The following is a 13,156-nucleotide window of genomic DNA, read 5'->3' as shown; positions in this document are numbered from 1 at the left end:
TGGCCTCCCAGGACAGCTCGTAATACTGGCGCTATGGAAGTCCCATAGAAAAAAGACTTTACAAAGTTTACGTAAGTTGTTTTTTGGTAAGGCCAAAGAAGTGTGCGGTACACCTAAAGCTTCAAGACTCGTAATACCAGCGGGCGTAAAAAAGGAGTGTTAGGACTTCTTAACGCTGCTTTTTTACCCTAACGCACAACTCGTAATCTAGCCGTTTGGTAATTGTTTTTTTATTTTCTGTAATGTTAGCCTTTTTTTTATTTTTTGTAATCTTGGCTTTTATAATTTTTTGTAACTTTAGTGTTTTTTAGTTTAGGTAATTTGTGTTAATTTAGGGGGTGTTAGGTTAGGGGGCTTAGTAATTAGTCACTTGCGTTGTGGGTGTTTGCAGTTTAGGGGTTAATAGGGTAAATAGGCTTATTGCGATGTGGGGGTTTTGCAGTTTAGGGGTTAATAGGGTAAATAGCTTTATTGCAATGTGGGGGGTTTGCGGTTTAGGGGTTCATAGGGTAAATAGGTTTAATGCAATGTGGGGGTTTGCGGTTTAGGGGTTCATAGGGTAAATAGGTTTATTGCAATGTGGGGGTTTTGCGATTTAGGGGTTAATAGGTTAATTATGTTTATTGCGACGTGGGGATTTTGCAGTTTAGGGGTTAATACTTTTATTAGGTTTATTGTGATGTGGGTGTTTAGGGGTTAATAGGGTAATAAGGGTTTATTGCGATGTGGGTGATTGACGGTTAAGGGATTAAGGGGTTAATTACTTTATTATTTTGCAATGTGTGGGTTTGTGGTGTATGTGTTAATACTTCATGTGGGAGGTTAGTTTTTTTTTTTTGTTAAACTTCGTGCGGGCAGTGTTTTTTGTAATGCTCCGTTTGCCTTCGATGCATCCGCCAACATTCTGTTGGCTACCTTGCGCTGCCAAGCTAACATTGAGGATGCTGCACAACTGCCGACGGTGACGGACATTACAAACACAATTATAGTGTGTAGATAAGCATTCCATTTTGTCACTCCTTTTAGTATGTCCCTTCAAATATGCCATTATATGACTAAACTATACTGTATATACTTTTAATGAGAATATGTTCTGAAATAATTTTAACATATTACGATTCGAACACCTGATAAAATTCTACATGGAATCTCAGAGACTTTCTCCTTTTCAAAACAATACGCAATTAGTATATTTTACCTCATTGCAACAGAATAACCAACTAGATTTATATCCCTGCATTTAGGCTAGATATCGCGTGTATACGTATATTCTACAATTCATTTTTTATGTCAAAAACTATGTTTTAAAACTGCGCCCTGAATTTTTAAATTGAAATTAAGGTTCCCACAAGAAAGATGGCTGCAGACGCCTGTTATCTGGCAAGGTTGCTATCCCAAATGTCAAATAGCCTAATTCTTGCGCCTGCGCTGTATTGAGTTCCGAAGTCTACCGAAAGACCCATCATGCATCTCCGGAAAGGGTCGATCCCACCGACCCCGGAAGTAGCAGCTGGTGCTTTCAAGAGAGGGGCCGTGGTGCCCAGTCAGACAGCTGAGAGGACAATGGAAAAGTGATGACCGCGGGCATGGGTGCTGGGTAAGGAGATACCAACCTAAAACGAGTGAGTGTTTGAATGAAAGATTTAGCAATAGTAGTGTGCCGCAGGGATGAGGCTACAACACTGCAGGCCTTTGACAGCTCTGTCACTTGGAGGTTGTCTGCAAGATGTGGCTCCTCTCTGGGTCTCTGATCTTTGGGTGTTTATATGCAAGTAAACAAAATGACGTACGGAATTATTTATTTCAAGCGACTTAATTATGCAAAATAAAAACAAGTTACTGATAATATCAGTGAACATTTTTCCATAATGAATGGAGACACTGGCATATATAGGGTAGGGTATTTTAAGGACAGTAATGGATGTCATTTAATTAACTTCATTGTGCTCACAGCCTATTTGTATGGGTAATCCTATCTATACATATAACTGTTGGTGTCACAGTATGTATTTTAGATATGGTATTTCTTATTACCCTTTCAAATATAGATTTTCTTTTTGAGTATTAAACCCCTTTTTTAGTTAAATCATATTTGAAAAATGTATAGTTCTCTCAGCACCATTTTATTCTTATTTAGTGGTACCATATCTTTGTTATATTTAGTATCTGTTTTTCTGAGGTTGTTTAGAAAGGCTCTTTCACTATGTTTATGATTTTTCTATTTTCATTTACAACTTTTATTACAGTTTGGCACACTGTGCCCCAAACTTAATGTCCTATGTCAATTACTAAGGTATTTATTTTAAAATGATTTATCATGAACAGGGAGTTTATTTTATACAGAACTGCCTTTTTATGTAATGGCATCACTTTAGAGTAGAGATCTGAGTGTGATTGTAAAATGTATCATAAGCACTAGAGAGAATGGGAAAAAACTCAGTGAATCTAGGATTAAATGTGTCTCACACAGCTTAAAAGCTTGAAATATTTTGTTTTTAGATTAAAAACATTTTGAGTATCATGTGTCTTAATGTGAAGGTAAAGTTATTCTAATAGAAATGTCTCTTTATTTTCCTTTTCTAACTTACAAGGTAGTCGCTAGGTTTATTTTTTAAAAAAACTTTTATTTAACCATATTTACTAACTTTTATTTTAATGTGCCTTACGATCGTAATCCCCTCCCATCCAGCAGTTCCGTTTTTTCAATACATAGACGTATAGAACGGTCCCACCCGCTCTATACGTCAGAACTACACTCGTGCACATCTATTCTCTGCTTACCGCGCATGCCCACAAAAATGTTTGCTCTCAAAAGCGCATGCGTTAATCGCGCTCAACGAAGTCCTCTGCAGCGCATGCGTTTGATCCGATGCGGTGGGTGTTTGGAAAACAAATGAAACTCCTAATGCGCATACGCAAAACGAGGACGCGCTCGCTTTGAAGGAGGAGATAGAATCACTCGCGCATGCGCACAATCAAGCATCAGCTTGTGACGTCAATTGACGGCCGCCTAACGGCCAGAAAATCAATTGGCTATATAAACAACGTGATCGTTGTTTATAAAAAAAAAAAAAGAGACGGGTTGTTTTTTGACAAGCGAAATCGCAGCAAATTATACAAGAAAACAAAGGTAATAAATAAAATTAGAAAAAAAACATGAATGAACATCATATTCAATTTTAATGCTATATCGATTTTAACATAGAAGAGAGAGTAAGTTTACCTTCACTTTAATGTTTTCAAATTTATGTGCTAGCTCCTGTAGGGAAAATAATTCAATATTGAAAATGTGTATACATGCTGGTATTTTCTGCATATTTAATGCAGGATTTGTCCCAAGAGCCACACTGCCTGAAATTTAAATCCTGCCTCTTAACTGTTAGGATTCTTATTATTCTATATATATTTGTCTGCTAATACCCTTTCCTCGCTCCTAACTTTGATATAAATCTCTCAGCCCCTGGTGTAAGGTGGAATCAATGTAATGCCTTTAGTTGGTGATGTTTGTTCTGCGGTCTTCTTTTTGTGTGGTCAATGTACTGACTGTCATACCCCGTCTGTTGAAAAATAATGATAAGAAAAGTTCAAAGTCTCAAAGTGATAATCAACTTAAAGACAAACATAGATGATAGAACATATATGCAAAGTCTTATCTGAGTCCAAAACAGGGACCATCCGAGTGGTCCAGGAATCTTTTCAAGGAGTTTCTATAATCAACTTAAATTAACACTGATAAGTGAGAGACTTATTTTTATTTAAATTACATTTATTTTGAAATCCGCATTCTTCTGCCCCTCGTAATCATGCCTGGTGGGGATAGTAGTGTAGGTACTTAATCCATATGAGAAGCAAACAATGCAAGTATTTAAGGGGCATTAAACTGCTGGGTACAACTACTGCAGCAGGTTTACTTCTCACACCGAACACTCCCACTCCACCCACAGAAGCACTGCAAGTCGATGCAAACAGTGACACAGTGTCGCTTTTTGCATCAGCGATCTGCCTTTATATGATAAAGGTAGCACTATTAGTGCTCCCTTACAATACGAAGGCAGATGCCTTATGGCTCTGGCTGTGGTTTTATCTGTCAAAGCTGACACCCAGGACCATAGCATGAGTCAGAATTTTGGACGTAGGTACTACTTCAACAGGATACACTAGGCAAAGTACCCTGTAACGTAGTACCTACGTCCTGGTGGCTTAAGGGGTTAAAGTTATGGTTAACTTTCCCCTTTGTGTAAACCGATCCGGAATGTTGGCAACATTTTAGATGAAGTTTAATTCATCAGTTGTAATGAAGATGCAATATAACTTAGAATTTCATATCTAAATATCTTATCTACATTAAAGGGACAGTCTAGTCCAAAATAAACTTTCATGATTCAGATAGGGCATGTAATTTTAAACAATTTTCTTTTATCACCAATTTTGCTTTGTTCTCTTGGTATTCTTAGTTGAAAGCTTAACCTAGGAGATTCATATGCTAATTTCTAAGACCTTGAAGGCCGCCTCTTAAGAATGCATTTTAACAGGTTTTTCACCACTAGAGGGTGTTGGTTCATGATTTTCATATAGATAACACTGTGCTCATGCACATGAAGTTACCTGGGAGCTATCACTGATTGGCTAAACTGCAAGTCTGTCAAAATAACTAAAAAAAGGGGCAGTTTGCAGAGGCTCAGATACAAGATAATCACAGAGGTAAAAAATATATAAATATAAATGTGTTGGTTATGCAAAACTGGGGAATGGGTAAAAAAGGGATTATCTATCTTTTAAAACAATAACAATTCTGGTGTAGACTGTCCCTTTAAAAAATAATATCCTGCTTTCTGGCCGCCCACTTCAAAAGTAATGTTATTTGGTAAATTAACAGTTTGAAGTGTTCTCTAATCGGTGCTCTAGCTACAACAAAAAAGCTGTAGGCACAGAGCACTGATTGGAGGATATTTCAAACCATTAGCTCGCCATAAAACATTATTTTTGAAGTGGACGGCCAGAGTGCAGGGTATTAGATTTTCATATTTACATTAAAAAGTAAGTTATAGAGCATCTTTATTACAACGGAGGAATAAAATGCCATCTAAAATATCACTTACATTCTGGATCTGTCCATACAAAGGGGAAAGTTTGCCATCACTTTAAAAACACAAGGCTTTCTGAATAGTAGATGCCTAAAGAGTGAAAAATCACGTACATGGTCCACAATAGGGCTGGGCGATATGGGCAAAAATGAAATTCACTATTTTGGACCCCAAAAAATTGCAATTTTAATCGCGATTTTCTTATAAATGATTATAACACCTTAATGTTTCACTACATTTTTTAGTTAACGCTACAGAATCTTAATGTACATGTTTCTCAATGTCCAATACACTCTTGGAGCATAAAAATACAAACCACAAAATAGTTGAAATAAAATTAGCTGCCTGTGCTGTGGTTACATAGTAGCCACTAGCCAGTTCTTAGGTCTTCTGACACAACATTGTCATGTTTTCTTGGACAGTCATTCTAACTGTGGTATGATTAACATATATTTTTTTCTGATGTATGGGAAATTCATATCTTTCAAAAACGAAGTCTCTTTAAAAGAAAGTCTTGTTGAAGGGTTTAAAAACATTTCAGAATGTGTACCATGGAAAATAGATCAGACAGTAGAGTAAAAATGCACTTGTACTTCACTGTGTGAACTATTTTCCGTGGTGCACTTTCTGAACTGTTTGCGTCAAATACTTTCTTTAAAAGAAGAGGCTTCATTTTTTTTTCTATGTAAACAGGCTTTATTTTATCTGTGTAGGCAGCTGTGACTGCTGCCATCAGAGCTGAGGCAAACCGGCAAATTCCTCCATAGCGCAGCTTCTGCATAGCCTCTCTACCCCCCCACCCCCTCCTTTCCCTACAGAAGCCCGCACGGAATGAACAGTTACAGCCAGCCCTCCTGTACGTCATAGGTGACGGGACTAAAAATCGCATACTTTTGCGGTTTTTAAATTGTGGCAATTAATCGCGGTTTTAAATCGCATATGCAATTAATCGTGCAGCCCTAGTCCACAGAATTGGAGTCTCCCCCTTAATCATACATACATATATGTATGATTAATAGGGAGACCCCGAAACGTCACTTATTCGTTTTCATGCTGTTACCAATAACTTAAATCTTTTATAATAGTGCTGTGGACCATCTACGGTATGTGCTTTATCACTTCTTGGGGGACAAGGCAGTACCCCTGGTCTTCAGGTGCACTGCGCTGGTTCCACTCTCTGCTGTATCACTTGTGGATATTAGAAAGAGTAAAAAATGCTGCACATAGAACCCCCCCTCCCAATAGAAAAAATACCTTTTAATTAGTACTGTAGTTTTTACAAGGACAGCTCTTAAAATACTTGGGATAAACTTGCATCAAAATTGAACTTTCTTGAATCAGAGCATGCAATTACACACTTTCCAAATTCACTTCTATTATCAAAATGTGCACAATCTTTTTTTTTTTTTTTTTTTTTTTTTTTTTTTTTTTTTATATATGTGAACTTTCTGACACCAGCTGAGCACGCGCATGGATTCAGAGTATATACATATATGCATTTTGTGATTGGCTGATGGCTGTGGCATTGTGCAGGGGGAAGGAAAAAGGAACTAACTTTGAAATTTGTCAGAAAAGAAAATCAACTACTTATTTGAAATTCAGTCTTAAGTGCTTTTGCATTGTGTTTTTATTATCCATTTGTTGTTTATGTAATTCTGCTGTATTTAAAGGGACAGGAAACCACATTTTCTTTCATGATTTGAATAGAACATACAATTTCAAACAACTTTCCAATTTTCTTCTATTATCAAATATGCTTTGTTCTCTAGTTATCCGTTGCTGAAGGAACAACAATGTACTAGGCAGGCACCAATCAGCAGCTAGCTCCCACTAGTGTAGGATATGTGCATATTTTTTTTCAACAAGGGATACTAAGAGAACAAAGCACATTTGAAAATAGATATAAATTTAAAAGTGTCTTAAAAATACCATGCAATAAAGTCACAGATAAAAAAATAAATGAATGAATGCCACTTCTAGATGTTTAAGATTCTATATAAGCTTTTAAGCTCCACAGGCACCTTGGCACATGGGTTGATCAAGCCCTGTCATAATCTCAGGTGATCTGTGTTTAATTCGCTGCTCAAAGCTGTCAAAAGTGGCCTAGTTTCCATTGAGGTGGTACAGTTTGAAAACTTGTGGTAACATAAATATTCTCCATAGACTTGAATGGAGATAAAAAAAATGATTACCAGTTTCCAAACTTTAGTGTGTGTGTGTGTTTGCAATTTCTTTGTCAAGTGGCCCACATGCAACTACAGGGGTGTTATTATTTTATACATTCACGTGAAATGCCTTTTATACTTTATCACAGGACTTTCTAATGGTTTGGATTGACTTAGAATTTGTATATCCTTTGAATAGCCATATGTGGCACATTGCAAGACATAATACAAAAATGTTTTTATTATGGTTTTAATCGCTATAAAAGTTAACATAATCTGCTGCTGTTAAGGCTGTTGGTGGCATGCATGCTTTGACTACCAGGAATTTCACGCATCACTGGTGACTCCTGTAGCGTATGTGCTGGTGCCAATCCGTTATATAATCAGCTGGTCATGTGTAATTTTAAACGTTATCATTGCTGTAGTGATAACTGTTAAAGGGACACTGAACCCAAATTTTTTCTTTCGTGATTCAGGTAGAGCATGACATTTTAAGCAACTTTCTAATTTACTCCTATTATCAAATTTTCTTTATTCTCTTGGTATCTTTATTTGAAATGAAAGAATGTAAGTTTAGATGCCGGCCCATTTGTGGTGAACAACCTGGGTTGTCCTTGCTGATTGGTGGATAAATTCATCCACCAATAAAAAAAGTGCTGTCCAGACTCCTAAACCAAAAAAAATGTAGATGCCTTTTTCAAATAAAGATATCAAGAGAACAAAGACAAATTGATAATTGGAGTAAATTATAAAGTTGCTTAAAATTGCATGCTCTTTCTGAATCACAAAAGAAAAATTTGGGTTCAGTCACCCTTTAATGGGTGACATTTGTATGTTTCAGACACAGCCTTTCTCCCATTTAAAATCCTTCTAATTGTATTTAAAATGATTGTTCGGGATTGTAAATGAATCTTTTGTCTTCCTTTTAAATAACAATCCAAGATTGTTTTGATGTGAAATAAATAGGAGAGATGTCTTAAGCATAATAGCCTAGAGCCAACTATGATATTTATATTATACTTCATAGAGCCCCATTGTATCATGTGTAGAGCAATACAAAAGGGCATGGTACTCTGCCTGTAAGAGCTTGTGTAGCAGATGAGATTAAAGAGGGATATAGAAACAAAGTTGGTAAATCTTTGTGCCACAACCAAATTGTTGTCATTGTAAGCTGCTAATGCCAAACATTTTGTAGCTGTAAAGTCTGAATGTAGACACACAGGGTACATTGGTCAAGTTTTACCAGTGGCATGTTTATGGTGTGTTTTATGTTTGTCATGTTTCTTATTTACTAGTTTATCTAATTCATGAAAATTAAAAAATAGATTGTCTTTTACTGAGAGATGTTGCTATAGATGTGTACTGTAGTAAATTTTGATTAGTCAGAAACTATGCACAAAATTAACTCAATTGAGGGGTCTTGAACCTGTTCAGTCAAGTTAGTTTTTATGGTGGCTTTTTATCCGTTGTGCTGTTTGGATAAAATTTTCTTTTCAGTTTTACATGACCTGTATAGCAAAGTACTAGTCATCACAATCTATGTCTATATAAATCACTACTTTGCCAAACTATACATCCCTCCACAAAAATAACTACCCTGTTTCCACTGGAGCAAAGGAATCTGGGTGAGGATATGCAAATTAGCAACACAATGCCCCACCTGTTCTGCTTTGAATATTTGTTTTAGACATGGATTCCCTCATGCTAGTACAATTCTGCTCTGGATAGGGATGGAAGAGTATATAGCAAAGGAAATCGTGTGTGAACAGCTATTTTAATCATTATTAGTCATGATATATATATTCTTATTCCCTTTTTTTTTTTTTTTTGCTCAAGTTTAAAGCTGCAAGTACATGGGTTGGTCAACCATTTTCATAAACTCAGGTGATCTGTGTTTAATTCTCTTTTCAAACTGTCTTAAGTTGCATTTGTCTTTAACCCCTTAATGACCAGACAATTTTTCAATTTTCTTACCCTTAAGGACAAGGGCTATTATTACATTTCTGCAGTGTTTGTCTTTAGCTGTAATTTCCCTCTTACTCATTTACTGTACCCACACACATTTATATATAGTTTTTCTCGCCATTAAATGGACTTTCTAAAGATACCATTATTTTCATCATATCGTATAATTTACTATAAAAAAAAAAAGGGATAAAATATGAGGGGAAAAAAAAATACTTTTTCTAACTTTGACCCCCAAAATCTGTTACACATCTACGACCACAAAAAAAGCACCCATGCTAAATAGTTTCTAAATCCTGTGTTTAGGAATACCCAATGTTTACATGTTCTTTGCTTTTTTTGCAAGTTATAGGGCCATAAATACAAGTAGCACTTTGCTATTTCCAAACCACTTTTTTTCAAAATGAGCGCTAGTTACATTGGAACACTGATATCTGTTGGGAATCCCTGAATATCCCTTGACATGTATGTATATATATATCTTTTTTAGAAGACCACCCAAAGTATTGATCTAGGCCCATTTTGGTATATTTCATGCCACCATTTCACTGCCAAATTCTATCAAATAAAAAAAATTGTTCACTTTTTCACAAATTTTCTCACAAACTTTAGGTTTCTCACTGAAATTATTTACAAACAGCTTGTGCAATTATGGCACAAATGGTTGTAAATGCTTCTCTGGGATCCCCTTTGTTGAGAAATAGCAGACATATATGGCTTTGTCGTTGCTTTTTGGTAATTAGAAGGCCGCTAAATGCCGCTGTGCACCACATGTGTAGTGTGCCCAGCAGTGAAGGGGTTAATTAGGGACCTTGTAGGGTTAATTTTAGCTTTAGTGTAGTAGACAACTCCAAGTAGTGATCTAGGCCCATTTTGGTATATTCCATTTCACCGCCAAATGCGAGCAAAAAAAAGTTACATTTTTCACAATTTTAGGTTTCTCACTGAAATTATTTACAAACAGCTTATGCAATTGTTGTAAATGCTTCTCTGGGATCCCCTTTGTTCAGAAATAGCAGACTTTGGCATTGCTTTTTGGTAATTAGAAGGTCGCTAAATGCCGCTGCGCACTACACGTGTATTATGCCCAGCAGTGAAGGGGTTAATTAGGGAGCTTGTAGGGTTAACTTTAGCTTTAGTGTAGTAGACAACCCAAAGTATTGATCTAGGCCCATTTTGGTAAATTTGATGCCACCATTTCACCGCCAAAAGCGATCAAATAAAAAAAATTGTTTACTTTTTTTAATAATTTTTTCACAAACTTTGGGTTTCCCACTGAAATTATTTACAAACAGCTTGTGCAATTATGGCACAAATGGTTGTAAATACTTCTCTAGGATTCCCTTTTTTCAGAAATAGAAGACATATATGACTTTGGCGTTGCTTTTTGGCAATTCGAAGGCTGCTAAATGCCGTTGCGCACAACACTTGTATTATGCCCAGCAGTGAAGGGGTAATTAGGTAGCTTGTAGAGAGCTTGCAGGGTTAATTTTAGCTTTAGTGTTGAGATCAGCCTCCCACCTGACACATCCCACCCCCTGATCCCTCCCAAACAGCTCTCTTCCCTCCCCCACCCCACAATTGTCCCCGCCATCTTAAGTACTGGCAGAAAGTCTGCCAGTACTAAAATAAAAGGTGTTTATTTTATTTATTTATTTAAAAATATATATATTTATTCAGCTGTGATGGACCCCTGCCTTAGCCCCCAACCTCCCTGATCCCCCCCCCCCAAACAGCTCTCTAACCCTCCCCCCTGCTAGACTTGATAAAGGTCAGTGCATGACCGAAACGCGTTGACTGGTGAGTACATTACTGATATTAGGTTATATAAAAACAATCTACACTATTATTTGTTTCGTTTTTGGCAGAGGGAAGATCTCCTCAACCAACGTTGAACACAACCACATATAGAATAGGCGTAGCGCTATGTGATATAAACCATTGACTTTTGAACCTTCCATAGCCGCTTGGAGTATACAAATCGACTTCTGTTTTTCTTTGTGGACCGCTTACTATTGTGTACCTCATATACTGTTGCACATATCTTCACACGTCTGTTAGTGAAGATCACTTTGCACTGTCTGGATTACAGCTGTTATTTCATCTCTCCATCTTTTATGCCCACATCAAATTTACAAGATTGACACACAGACACTATTTTTCATGCTTTTTTATTTTGTCATTTTTATAAACCCTGCATCTTTTTTCACTATTTTTATACTTGTTTGGAGTCAGACAATAGCACTTTTGTTGCCGTGGAGGTTTAACATACACATATACACTGCTCCGTTATTTTATTGTTTTTCACTCTGCACCAGATTGATATTCTAGTCGGAAGGCAGCCATTAGCACTTTATGCCGTTGATGTTTAGCATACACCTTAATATGTTTTTATTTATGTAATTCACTGCACCATCGCTTTGTTTTCAACTCTACACTTAGGCACTTTATATATTTTGTACACACCCCCTAGTCCATTCCAAGCGGATTTGGCCGCGCAGTACGGGGAAGTTCCTGCAATTACGTTGAGAACCACTACTAGTTCCAAATTGCTACCAATTACTTTCCATTTATGAGCGCTCAAAGATAGAAGTCATATCTAACACATCTCAGAGCTGAATTTTCTTGTCCATAGAGATCATACTCGTACTGACATTAAGCCATCAGTTCAGCTATTTTTGTTTCTAACAGTTTTCTATTTGTATTAATTATACTCGCACTGACATCAAACCATCTATTTTATATTTTTATCACTTTTATTGGAACAAGCTTTTATTGTTAACGGTGTTTCATTGTAAACTGTCAGTACATGGATCCATGAATTTCTGACTTTTAATTGTAACCAATTTATGTGTATATATGTTGTGAAAATGTTTTTTTTACATTGTATCCAGAATCTTTGAATAAATTGTAAGTTTTATTATACCTCAAGATTTTGTAGATGGTTTCATTAGGACTCCGCCTCCACCAATTGGCGCTTTGGTATTGCAGGATGCCTCAATATTAAGGCATCACTGCAATACCCTGAGAGCTGCTGGATGCGATCGCAATCGCTTCCAGCACTCTGTAAGACAAATGACGTACCAGCTACGTCCATTGTCACTAACTGACAGTTTTTGCAGGACGTACCTGGTACGTCAGTTGTCATTGGGGGTTAATTCATACTGAATTTTAAACTTGCATGGGCTTTATGGTCTGGTCTTGCCTTTGCAAACCACTGCCCACAGCTATACATTTTTAATATGGTAACATCCAATTATAAATAGTAAATCAGCTTAATTTGCAAATCTTATTGCCACTTTGGAGTGTTATATCTTCTGGGCCAACTGCTTGTAAAGAAGGTTAAAAAGAAATAAAAAAAATCAACCTCCCAGTGGGGGTGGGGGTGGGAGTGAGAGCCCAGCCATGTTTAACCCCCTTAAGTACCGGACACTTCACACAGAGGGGCCGAATTATCAATCTACGAATGGAGCTTGATGCCCCTGTTTCCACGTGAGCCTTTAGGCTCGCCAGAAACAGTAATTATGAAGAACGATCTAAAGACCGATGCTCCATAACTGGTCTGCCCATCTGAGGCCGCGGACATCAATCCGCCTGATCCTATACGATCAGGCTGATTGACCCCCTCTGCTAGCAGCCGATTGGCCGAGAATCTGCAGGGGCGGCATTGCACAAGCAGTTCACAAAAACTGCTTGTGCAATAGGCCTGTCAAAAATAATCGTTTTGACGATGCATCGCGATGCGGCATGAAACGATTCTGCATCGATGCGCTGAGACGCGATAATCGATTAACGTTACCCACGTGACCAGCCTCCAGGAAACGTAAAAGAAAGTGCGCGAAAGTGCGCGGTACATCGTTTTGACGTCACTGACGTCACGTCACCCAATAAAGCAACATGGGCGCTCATGGGCGGTCTCTTGAAGTGCCGAAGTTACGCAGT

General features: G+C 37.3%; 1 protein-coding gene across 3 annotated transcripts in view; it reads left to right on the top strand.

The window, feature by feature from the left end:
- The first annotated feature begins 1,489 nt into the window (after window positions 1-1,489).
- ZDHHC7 (zinc finger DHHC-type palmitoyltransferase 7) overlaps window positions 1,490-13,156 on the top strand; it is a 211,452-nt gene continuing 199,785 nt past the window's right edge. For 2 of the 3 annotated variants that reach the window (XM_053700886.1, XM_053700899.1), the window contains exon 1: window positions 1,490-1,597. The gene's annotated coding sequence lies outside the window, so the exon portion shown is untranslated. Of the gene's footprint in view, window positions 1,623-13,156 lie in introns of all 3 variants that reach the window. The other variant, XM_053700893.1, reaches the window with a different exon arrangement.

This window comes from Bombina bombina, chromosome 1 (assembly GCF_027579735.1).
Source record: "Bombina bombina isolate aBomBom1 chromosome 1, aBomBom1.pri, whole genome shotgun sequence".
NCBI lineage: Eukaryota > Metazoa > Chordata > Amphibia > Anura > Bombinatoridae > Bombina > Bombina bombina.
This window is presented reverse-complemented; position numbering and strand designations above follow the sequence as displayed.